Source organism: Anabrus simplex, chromosome X (genome assembly GCF_040414725.1).
Source record: "Anabrus simplex isolate iqAnaSimp1 chromosome X, ASM4041472v1, whole genome shotgun sequence".
NCBI classification, from domain to species: domain Eukaryota; kingdom Metazoa; phylum Arthropoda; class Insecta; order Orthoptera; family Tettigoniidae; genus Anabrus; species Anabrus simplex.
In genome coordinates this window covers 117,248,186-117,261,036 of record NC_090279.1, presented here as the reverse complement: position 1 = coordinate 117,261,036, position 12,851 = coordinate 117,248,186, and positions in this window count along the sequence as shown.

Below are 12,851 nucleotides of genomic sequence, written 5' to 3'. Positions count from 1 at the left end.
TAGTGGTGTCAACATCAATATCTTATGTGATGATCAAGAGGTCTAGCCTGTCATATCTGGAATCAATGTCCCCCTTTTATTTGTCCACTTATTTTCTCCTAAAAGTGCAGTAATAACACCTGCTCGTTCTAGCTGTATTGTTAAAGAACACTATTAGAATATTCAAGGAGATGATAGCTTGCATTGGGATTCAAATTCAGGATATAAAACATTGTAATAGAACACTATTACCAAAGCCATATTCTTTATCGCCTTCATAATGTCAATGACAGCAGTATCTGGTGGAGGAAAGAAAGCACCAGTGTTAAGGAAAGAGCTGTCATCTGCTTGTTATATTCCATCTTTTCCAGGGTTTCATCAGGATTAGTGGTTTCCATGTTGCATACAGCCTCTCATAAAGACAGCAATTTAGACGTAGACTGATGTAATACGTGATATTATGTCTGAATTCCCTTGTATAAACCTTCCGTCCTATAGAAAGGTCGGCTCTGTTTCACTGCCCATTAAAGTTATGTAGTTTGAAATAACCCCACTGTATTGTAATAAAATGCTACACTGGTGTGATAACAATTTACAAGTATAAAATGTATGTTTGCATGACAGTAAAAATATTCATAAAATATTAGCCATGGTTCAGCAGATCTTGCTGATTCTCGGCAAACAGTTCTCAACTTTATTAATATCTACAACACTGAGATTCTCTCAAATCACCTCAACAACAAAGGCTTTTACAAAAATTATTACTTCCCTGCCACAGTGCGCAGAGTGCTTGAACAAGATCAATACTCCAAAGCATATGCCGTCGTTTATGTAGGAGAACAGATATATTCGGATTTCGATAGATAAATGTGCGCCGGACTAAAGAGCTTGTATTCTCCTTTTATCCTGGGCCACTTCTCATGCATTCTTTAAATGAGGTTTTCTATTAGCTCGTTCTTTCTGAAATCTTCCGAAGTTTCCTGCGCGTGATACCATGATCCGAGAGAAAAGACGCTCCACGTCCTCGTAACAAGTGAGAGCTTTTGAAATTTAAGAGTACACTCTGAATTTGACCGCAGATGATGTTTACCATCAGGAATGTGATGTTCATGAATAACAAGCTCTCTGAATGTGATATCAGTGAGTGGAATATTCAGTAAGAATTCCTTTGTGTGAGAGATGTAGTGGAGTTGGCTGTTGAACTATTGGTCACATGGTTTTAATTTGTCACTGTAGATCGACACCCGATGTGAGCAACGCAGATCATCAACCTCCGGATGGTGGCGCACCTTGTTTCCTTTGCAATGTGTGCGGTCAAATCCTGGCCGGGAAGTTGGACCTCTTGCGACATCTGAGGGGACACAAAGATGATCGTTTCTTCAAGTGTGATCACTGTGGGAAGATATTCGGCAGTGGAAGCAGCTTGTCGGAACACCTCAGAAACCACGAACTCCAGGTTTGCGAATTTCGTCATAAATGTTTTGCAAACCAGGACACGCTGACAGAGCACCTGCATTTGCATACACGTAGGGTAGTACACGAGTGCTCAGTATGTCATAAGTTTAGAAATTCGTTGCTCTTGACCTATCACATGCGGTCTCATACAGGCGGGAGGTCAAACTGTTGCAATATCTGCGGCGAATTGTTTAGCTACAAAGGCAACCTAGCAGTTCACATGCGGTCTCACGCAGGCGCAGCCGTGAAGCCCTGTTGCTGCAATGTCTGTGGCAAGTCCTTCAGCCGGAGACTCCATCTAAATCGACATATGCGGACACATGCGAGAAGCGGTACTGTTTCAATGACTGTGGCAAGTCATTCAACACAAAATCACATTCAGCCGGCCTGCACAGGCGGCACACCGCACTGCTGCAATGCCTGACGTAAGCTCTGTTGCAAATGCATCATCCCCACATTCAACTTAACCTTTCTCATGCCAACCCACGAGGACGAGGAACCATACAACTTCAAAAACAATGGTAAGTCATACAGCTCTAAAACTCGTCTAACAGATAACGTGCGGACTCACACGGGTGACAAGCGCACTGTTGTAGTGTCTGTGGTAAATCTTTCACATGCGAACCCGCACAGGCAAGAAGCCATCCTGTTGCATTGTTTGTGGCCAACCCTCTTTCCCGACAGTCCGTCTAAAAGACCTACAAAGACACCAAATGCTGCAATGTCTGAAGGAAACCCATCAGCAACAGTGTCAACTTAGCACTTCACATGCGGACTTACACAGGCGAGTAGCCATACTGTAGCAGTAATTATGAGTAGACCAGTAGATCGAAACTGTACCTGCTCCCTCGGCTCTTGTACGGTAATATTGTGCCTGTCAACCTGTTCTGAATGTAAATTGAAAGTTCAACTTCAGTGACCGTGGCTATTCAAGAAAATCGCATAGTTCGCCAGGAGGCATTTGTAAGGACTCGTATGTCGAGAGCCGCACTATACTCTTGCATAAGTTTCTCTATGTATTTTACCAGGTGGCAGAGAATCGGCCACTGGATTTTCTCTAATGAAACCTCAAATAAGTCACTAAAGGTCTATTATATCTCAACGTCGCAGGTGTTGACAAGACATAGTGAGTACTGAACATTTTTCGTCATGTCAAACTGAAATTTGCCTATTCACTCTTGTGTCTTAGTGGGTGTTAATGGCTCTTTGTCACTTCCAGACATGACTATCGGGTATCAAGGAGGGCCTACTTACTTAACTTAAAAGCTTACATAATCTATGTTTATTCAATCAAAAACAATGAAATATGATGGTGGGTGTGTTTACAAATATGGCCTCAAAAAGGTGGTCTTCAGTCAGTGACTATATTAAAACGCTGCAGCTGGACGATTTTAGGATGAAATTAATATCCACCATAAAGAAATCCTGAAGGACTATATATAGAAAACCACTTTGTGGTTAACTAGTAAACAACATGAGATTCAATCTGCTCATCTCCTTAAACAACTGTGTGTTATTCTTCCAATTTCTCAAATGTCTAAATATCAGGAATTGATCTCCAGACCTTTTTTAATTTAGACTGTCTACTAACTGACTATCAGCATAGGACGAGTTACCTGGACCCTCAACTGAATATGAGCAACCTCCAATTCACATCACTGAACTATCATGGTCATCTAATAAAATTAATGTTTAAGAATAATGAAATGTGCCTAATAACGAAAGTGACCCCTCATTGAAGTTAAGTTACTTGAACGGGGCTGATCACCAAAGTGACCCTTCACTGTAGTTAATTGAAGTGCCTGATGACCAAAGTGATCTCCAAAATAAGAGGACTTCAAGTGCCAATGAATTAATGGTTTAACATTACATAGCATAAAATAGTATTATTTATATTAAATATATGAAGTTATATCACAAACCAAAACAACAGGCTGAAGTCGGTGATTGGAATGAATCCATAAAAACCTGTGAAAGAAATCATATACTTCTACAATTTTACCCATACTATCTTTTTGTTATAACGTTCAATCAAAACCCAAAATAAACTCGACTGATGGGTAACTGTTAAATATTATTGGTCACGGAGTTCAACTATATCCACTTATATAGTTCTACTAAAATATTACAACTACTCTATGAACAACATGGCCTTAAATCATGGGTATCCCATGGAGTAATATCAGAGTGCCACTACACCTTATGGAATGCCATGTGGTACTGACTCTTTGTGTCAAACTAGAATACTCACCTCATCTAGGGGCACTTGGCTAGCTACATCATGTCACGGTCCTAGCATTGCCAAGCAATCCTAGGAATCCCTTCCCCATGCACTTCAACCACCATCCTATGTTTCCTCTAGAAGACTTACCATTAACAATCCATAACACTTAGCTGCACTACGAACATACCAAGAAGTGGAAATCCTAAATTTCTAAGGACGTCCTTTGGACACCAAAATAATTATTTTAATGCTCTGTGGGAATATGAACTATGACTGTGTTATGGAAGCATCAAAACTGGAATGCAGAGTCAAATGTCAGGAACTGTTACTGAGAATCCATTCTATAATTCTCCTATGCAATATAATTGAAATTCAAGTAACTCCCCATTTATATTAACATCATTAATGTTGTAACACGCCCTTCTTTTTCCGAACAGGTTCTGCCTCATATAAATGTGAACACCTGTTATCTCTTCAAACAGGTTTATACCAGCTGCTCTCCATTGGCTTACAATTGAGCAAACAAATCTCTCCATGGACAGCCTTTTACTACAGCACAAATCTACATCCAGATTTTTGTATTATCACACAATTTATTGGTCAACATTATTGCTATCATAAATGAAGTCAATTCTAATGTGATCTGTGGAATGAAATGCGTTTCACTGGTATTAATTGAGTTATTAGATGAACAAAGGATTCCCCTGGATATAGGATCCTATTCAGTGTTCCATCCAAGGACCTTACCATATTTCAAAACATTTTTAATTTAGCCTTCCGGGATATTGATTTTGTTGTACCTTTTCCATGTGATTCTGTGGCCTACTTGTAATGTAGAAATCTCTCTCTGTTTGCTTCATGATTTAATGCAGATGTTGGGATGATTTTCCCAAGTATTTGAAATTATTTACCTGAGTAAGTTTGTCACACTGAGTTACCAGATTTTGTTTGTGTAACCATCAAGTAGATCCTTCCATGTATTAGCTTTTCTTATATGAGATTTAGATTTGTTTCAGATGCAATTGCATGAAATTTTTCCAGGGACTGAATTCATTCTTGCCTATTGTTGGACAGAATAACTAGACCCTGTGTGAAGACCAAACATTTGATATGAATTTCATCATTAACTAGCTTGCCAGAAAATATCCTGAGGCAACCTTTAATGCTAAATACCATATTTACACTGCTGAGATAGATTAAAATTGAACTATCCCCTCTCTTTAACTTACTAGCATGATGGAATCTATTGTTATTAGTATCAGATACTATTGTAAATTTTAATCACTTCTAGTGATATTGCCATATGCCAAATAAACACATAAATAATTACTATAATTCTTGACATTTAAAAATTACAAGTTGACCAAAACATTCCAATTTGCGTACACAACTGATTCTGTGTATGTGGACATGAAATCTCACAAATTAACGCACTTAAAATTCCTCTAAATTTCATTGCTCTTCTGCAAACATGTTCCTCATTATGACTGAGCAAATTCAATGAGAAATGCACTAAATTTAACATCTCATCCTGAGGAAAAATATGAAAATACTTCTGGTATAACAAAGTGACACTTCTAACACGTCATCTTGATGGACCCTAACCTCACTGTTGAGAACATCCCCTATATATGTGATAAATATTTCATTATAATACTGCATAGAAGTGAAAAGTGCATCATATGCTAAGTCACATTCGGTAATGCTAGTGGCAGAATCTTGCAGTGTAGTAAAAATGCTGACAGATATTGAACTTTGTTTGATATGCAGTCACACACATTCACAAAATAAGACAATGCAGACCATCAGATTATGTAATTGTGGTAATTGTATATTGTAAATGTATCTCAATGCAAATAAATCCAAGAAGGTAAGTACAAAAAGTGAACAAAACCGTAAAATTGTATGTAATTTTTCCATTTATATCTTTACTATGAAAGAAGAGGGTGTTACATGTGCTGTGTATTCTTCAAAGAGAGTTTAACGTTCTGTGATTGTGATTTTTCAAGCACAGTGGCTTTGTAATTTTGTGTAGAGAAAGGTTCATAACATCGCTAATCATTTTACCGAGATGACAGGATCAATATTGTTGGAGTGATGTGTCATATAGTTCTACCATGCCACCTCAGCATCCATAGAAAAGTTAGTGGGATAAAAAAGGCAGTGACATTATTATGACGGAGCAATATTGCCGGGTGCTGTAACATACAGTTCTAGCATTTTGCTTGGTATTTACTATATACAGACATACCTCCCTCACATTTGCATGGCAACATCATTAATCATTTTTCTATTTTCCCTAGGGCATTACAGAACACGATAGGAAATGTATAATGTCTATTCAAATCTTTGCTGTAAGATAACAACAGTTTGTTCCATGTCCTGTGTAACAGGATTGAACCTGTCAATAAGTTTTGTCTTGTCGTATGGAGATATACGTAGGTGGTTTGAAAAGTTCTCAGAATGTACTAAAATTAAGTATCTTACCTCGGTAGAACTGCTTTTATTTTTCAACATAGTCTCCCTGTGGACTAATGCATTTGGTCCAGTGATGTTCCAATGCCTTGATCCCATCTCGAAAATGAGATTCCTCCAGGCCTGCAAAATACCTCTCCAATTCGGCTGTCAGTTCTTCCCTTGTAGAAAATCTCCATCCACCGAGGAAAATGTTCAGCTTGGGGAATAGATGAAAGTCTGATGGTGCCAAATCAGGTGAATAAGGTGGATGTGGCAACAATTCGTACTCCAGTTCATGAAGTTTTCCCATGGCAATAACACTTGTGTGCGGCGGAGCGTTGTCCTGATGAAAGATGACCTTTTTCCTTGTCAAACCAGGCCTTGTTTTGCGTATCTTTTCCTGTAGTTGGTCTAGGAGGTTTGCATAGTATTCCCTGTAATTGTTTGGCCGGTAGGAAGATAATCTATCAACAGAATACCTTTTGCGTCCCAGAAAACAGGCCATGACCTTTCCGGCCGAACGCACTGCCTTTGCTTTCTTTGCTGGTGGTGAATCAGCATGTTTCCACTGCTTTGACTGGTGTTTTGTCTCTGGAGTATAGTAGTGGACCCATGTTTCATCTGTAGTCGCAAGCCGGCGCAAAAAATCTTGTTGGTTGCACTGAAAACGGGCCAGACTTTGTTCGGACATTTCCAATCTGGTGCGTTTGTTGTCCAATGTCAAGAGCCGTGACACCCATCTTGCGGATAATTTTCTCATACCCAATTGTTCGGTTAAAATATAATATACCCGCTCAGCAGACATCCCTACAGCTTCAGCAATCTCCCGCACTTTCAGTCGACGATCCTCCATGACCACTTTATGCACTTTTGCTATAAATTCTGGGGTCGTAACAGTTTTTGGCCGTCCACTACGCGGGTCATCATCCAAGCTCTCCCGACCAAATTTAAACTTGCTGGTCCACTTGGCAGCAGTTGAGAATGAAGGAGCAGAGTCCCCCAGTGTGTTCTGAAAGTCGGCATGAATTTCCTTTGCTTTCATACCTTTCTTTACAAAGTATTTAATCACTGCTCGAATCTCAGTTTTTTCCATTGTCACAAATCACTACGCGGGAACAACAACAACAAAGAGTCGTCACTACCACACTCCTGCAGCTAGAGCACTGACGTGCCACGTGTTCACTCACAAAGGATGTGTGATTATTGCGCGTGAACCTCGTTGCTCTAGTACTGACATCTTGCGATGATTCCGAGAACTTCTCAAGCCGTCCTCGTACAGCATTTGCTTGTCCTACAATAAATTCCGTATTTTTGCGTGTGTGCTGATTGGATATATAAGTTAAAGAAGTGCGTTTGTTAACATGTATTGTCTGTTGATATCTTATGAGTAATCAAGCTGAAATGAGGATTGAAGCTGTTTTCCTAACGAAAAGGACAGCACTGTTCGTGCTATTCAGCGTAAGTATATTCCAAAAAATCTTTTCCGCAGCGAAAGGACGCTGTTTATAGTTATTTAGTAGGGGAGCATTACGGTTCCCAAGCAACTTCGTCAGTATATTAATGCTGAGTCAGCACCCGAGGTTTAGTAGTGTAGCTATGCGGGTTCTTACCCGACGCCATTGACCACTAGTATAGTAGTTGTACAATGCTGATTTTGCGCATTTGCATAAGAGAGCAAGCCTAACCTCACAGGCACCGTCTTGGAGGGGCCTAACCTCAGTTTCACGGCTAGATTCCCATCCCGGCGCTTAAGAGAGCGAGCCTAACCTCACAGCCGCTATTTTGGAGGGGCTTAACCTTACTTTTTAAATGCAAGAGAGCAAGCCTAACTTCAGAGCCACCATCTCAGGCGGGCCTAACCTCAGTTTAACGACGAGATGCCTTTCCCGACGCATCTTTCCAGATGCCCTTTCCGACGCGGATTTAGCACAACAGAGCATACCTATCCTGGAGGGGGCTAACCTCAGCTTCATGACCAGATGCCCTTCCCGATGTTAATGGAGTAAGTTGGCGGCTATACACTTGCTCTTATGAGACTAAACCCTGGAACCTGGGTCAGGGGTTACTGTGCAACATGGTGGCTATACATAGACTCTTACGAGACAGCGTATTGGCGCTTGCGCATGATGGCCGTTATACATAGGCTCTTATGAAGAAAGCTGGCCCAGGGCTACTACACAATGTGGCGACTATACATAGACTTATTGAGAAATCTGGTCTAGAGGAGACATAGGATTTCAATAGATGGCCTAGGGGCGCTTGGGCAAGATGGCCGCTATACACAGGCTCTCATGGAGAAAGCTAGCCCCGGGGACTACGGCGCAAGATGGCGGCTATACACGGGATCTTATGGCCTCCTTCGACGGGACACAGCCGCGTTTCTTCTCTGATGGGGCGTAAGAGGTCAGCTGATAGCTTTATGTCTCTATCCGACAAGTCTAAACATGCATAACTATGACGTTGCGATCTTATGCTTAAGGCTTTACGCATCACAGGAGTGAGCACGTGCTATTAATCTGGCTTAACTTGCCGTGATGGCGTGATGATGGTTATGCATATTTAGACTTGTTCATTATCAAGGTCACTCACTCAAGCCTTTATAGATGGAATGAGTAGGTGTAAGGAGGCCCTGGAATGCAATAAGTACAACATTATGAATTCAATGAAATATTTATTGTATAATGATTTACAAAATTAAAACAATCTACTACAACAGTCTTGGTTTCCTGCCGACAAGGTTGCTATGCTCCATAACAGCTTACTGCGAAGAGGTAGCATGCTTCCGAACTTGTAATGCCTCCTGCAGTATTCAAATTTAAAAAAGCATTTAGTGTTTATGAAATATCCTTTGTATATTATGGTTTACAAAGAGGACAATGTAGTTCTTACCTTGTTATTCATGTGGTTTGTTCCTTTTCTTAATCATCGTCATCATGTACTGTAATGAATGGGAAAAGTACATACACTGCGTACAGTGTTCAATCCTCGGATTTAGTACATCCCAATCATCATCACCATTTTCACCTCGATGCTTGTAATGACGTTGGCAGGTTCCGCATAAAGCTACATCGATCGACATCTTACTGTGTATAGGAAGGATGTCCCAAATATCATTTACGAAAGGGGCAGCGTACGCAGGTAAAAATCCTGGCGGTAAACATTGAATCAGATGTTTGGCATCTGATATAAGGTCCTATGTTTATAGAATATCTTAGTAGCCTAAATAAGATAAATAAGATGTTCCGTATTAGCATGCAAACAGCTTTCTCATGGACAGTATTGTTTGTTATCAAGACGATTGTCCGTAACCTTGTAGACCTTTTCTTCTTTCTGTTCCATAGCGTAGGATGTCCAAACACACACTAATGTTGATGATAAAGGACTATTCCGTAGGAGGCGGGATTGAGCTGACCTCAGTAACTGTGAGGAGGGGGAGGAGGAACGTATCTGACCTGTGAGGCGGACAAGAAGGAACACGGCCATGTCCGGTCGGAGGAGGAGGAAGCTGTTACCTTAACAGCTGTTACATTTTCAAAAAATTGTGTCGGGAATGGCCGCTTGCTTAATCCTCTCTTCAAAATAATGTCGGGACTGTACCATGTCTATGACATTTCTGTATCTAACAGCGTGACGATACGGAGTACAGCACAGTCCCTCCTCCTTCTTAAAATTACGGATGTCAGCTCAATCTCTTTGCACTTATCACGGTACGGTATCGGACAGGGTGACGTCATAGAGGACCGCACAATCCCTCCTTCTTAAAGTTATGGACGTCAACTCAATCCCCTCCTCTTCCTACAGTTCTGTATGCGACAGCGTAACGTGATAGAGAACAGCACAATCTCTCCTCCGCAGCGATGACGTCAAATTAGTTATGCTTGTTTAGTCATGTTCATTTACAAGCTTACTCTCTAGTAATCTCCCGCTTTTACGACAGGTGTAAAGGGAATGCAATAAGTAGAATATTTATTTACTACATGTAATTTCACAATAACATTATTGTTGTAACTTATGTGCGTCTTTACACAATAATACGCCTACGACTTAATTCGTCTTCTATTTCATGAGTCTCTCGTACATACACTGTGTATCCAGCATCTTGATAAGTTCTTAGGATTTGTAATCGTTCAACGAACAAGTTAGCGTCTTTACGGTATCTTACATATGCATAGGGTAACAGAGTTTTGCTAATGCGTGTAGACAGTTGATGTGTAGAAAACTGAAGAACTTGTTTCGATGCGGTATGTGGTTCTGCAGTGTTATCAGCAGATAAAACTTAACTCGGTTTGATTGAAAAGAAGCGGTTAAATGTTCTTTTTCTTCTACTGCCGCATCTTGCTTCTCACCTTGAGATGTTTGCACAGCTACAGAACATGTCGGCTTAGAAAATAAAGTAGAACGAAAAAGCTCCGATGGAAGATAAACCTGTTCTTTTTCTTCCTTATGCATCTCCTCTTTATCTGGTGGTGTGAGGGTAGTAACAGAACTTGTAGTAAGCTGAGACGTTGTTATATCGTTTCGATCACGCTTCATTATATCACGCTTTCGTCAGTTAGTTGATGTTTCTATGCGTTCTACTGGTAAATTACTTAAACAAACGTGTTTGGAATTTACATATTGTGTGAGATTTGACGTCTGTTGAATATAGCAGTACATTGTTTGGTTATGCTTTACAAATTTATGTCGTTGAAGATTGTCAAGTCTTGAAAAACTCACACTACAAAGATCATACATAAAAATAATAGATGTTTTACAGGTAGATATGATGTATAGCTTTACATTGCAAGCGGAAAATAACTCTCTATCTATCTGTAAAACTGCGCCTAATAAGGAGGAGGAGGGAAGGAGAATCTTATAAGAACACCTGATAAGGAGGAGGAGGAACGTAGCTGACCTGTCAGGAGGAGGAATAGGAACGCGACTATGCCTCCTCCTTATCTGTTAGATATCCCTTCCCTCCTCCTTATAGATACGTTAAGGCAGAAACAGGTTTTATGTCGAGAAGGGCAGCTTGCATGAAAACAAAGTTGGGAAATGTCTTGTTGAGAAGGGCAGTTTGCATGAAAACTATGTCGGGAAAGGTCTTGTAGGGAAGCGCAGCTTGCTTTAAAACTGTCGAGAAGGGCAGCTCGGGAAGGGTATTGTGGAGAAGGGCAGCTTGCATGAAAACTATAGCGAGGAAAGGTCTTGTCGAGAAGGACAGCTTGAATGAAAACTAAGTTAGGAGGAGGTCTTGTCGAGAAGGACAGCTTGAATGAAAACTAAGTTAGGAGGAGGTCTTGTCGAGAAGGACAGCTTGAATGAAAACTAAGTTAGGAGGAGGTCTTGTCGAAAAGGACAGCTTGAATGAAAACTAAGTTAGGAGGAGGTCTTGTCGAGAAGGGCAGCTTGCATGAAAACTATGTCGGGAAGGGTCTTATCGAGAAGGGCGGCTTGTCTTAAAACTATGTCCTCTAAGATGATGTCGACAAGGGCAGCGTGCTATAACACTATAGCCCCCTACAAGATGGTGTCGAGAAGGGTCAGCTTGCTACAAAACTATGCCCTCTAAGGTAATATATCAAGAACTGTAGTTTGCCATAAGATGGTAGGTATGTCGAAAAGGGCAGCTTGCTATAAGATGGTAAGTATGTCGAGAAGGGCAGCTTGCTATAAGATAGTGGTATGTCGAGAAGGGCAGCTTGCTATAAGATAGTGGTATGTCGAGAAGGGCAGCTTGCTATAAGATGGTAGTATGTCGAGAAGGGCAGCTTGCTATAAGATAGTGGTATGTCGAGAAGGGCAGCTTGCTATAAGATAGTAGTATGTCGAGAAGGGCAGCTTGCCATAAGATAGTAGTATGTCGAGAAGGGCAGCTTGCTATAAGATAGTGGTATGTCGAGAAGGGCAGCTTGCTATAAGATAGTGGTATGTCGAGAAGGGCAGCTTGCCATAAGATAGTAGTATGTCGAGAAGGGCAGCTTGCTATAAGATGGTGGTATGTCGAGAAGGGCAGCTTGCTATAAGATAGTAGTATCTCGAGAAGGGCAGCTTGCTATAAGATGGTAGTATGTCGAGAAGGGCAGCTTGCTATAAGATGGTAGTATGTCGAGAAGGGCAGCTTGCTATAAGATAGTAGTATCTCGAGAAGGGCAGCTTGCTATAAGATGGTAGTATGTCGAGAAGGGCAGCTTGCTATAAGATAGTGGTATGTCGAGAAGGGCAGCTTGCTATAAGATAGTGGTATGTCGAGAAGGGCAGCTTGCTATAAGATAGTAGTATCTCGAGAAGGGCAGCTTGCTATAAGATGGTAGTATGTCGAGAAGGGCAGCTTGCTATAAGATGGTAGTATGTCGAGAAGGGCAGCTTGCTATAAGATAGTAGTATCTCGAGAAGGGCAGCTTGCTATAAGATGGTAGTATGTCGAGAAGGGCAGCTTGCTATAAGATAGTGGTATGTCGAGAAGGGCAGCTTGCTATAAGATAGTGGTATGTCGAGAAGGGCAGCTTGCTATAAGATAGTAGTATCTCGAGAAGGGCAGCTTGCTATAAGATGGTAGTATGTCGAGAAGGGCAGCTTGCTATAAGATGGTAGTATGTCGAGAAGGGCAGCTTGCTATAAGATAGTAGTATCTCGAGAAGGGCAGCTTGCTATAAGATGGTAGTATGTCGAGAAGGGCAGCTTGCTATAAGATGGTAGTATGTCGAGAAGGGCAGCTTGCTATAAGATAGTAGTATCTCGAGAAGGGCAGCTTGCT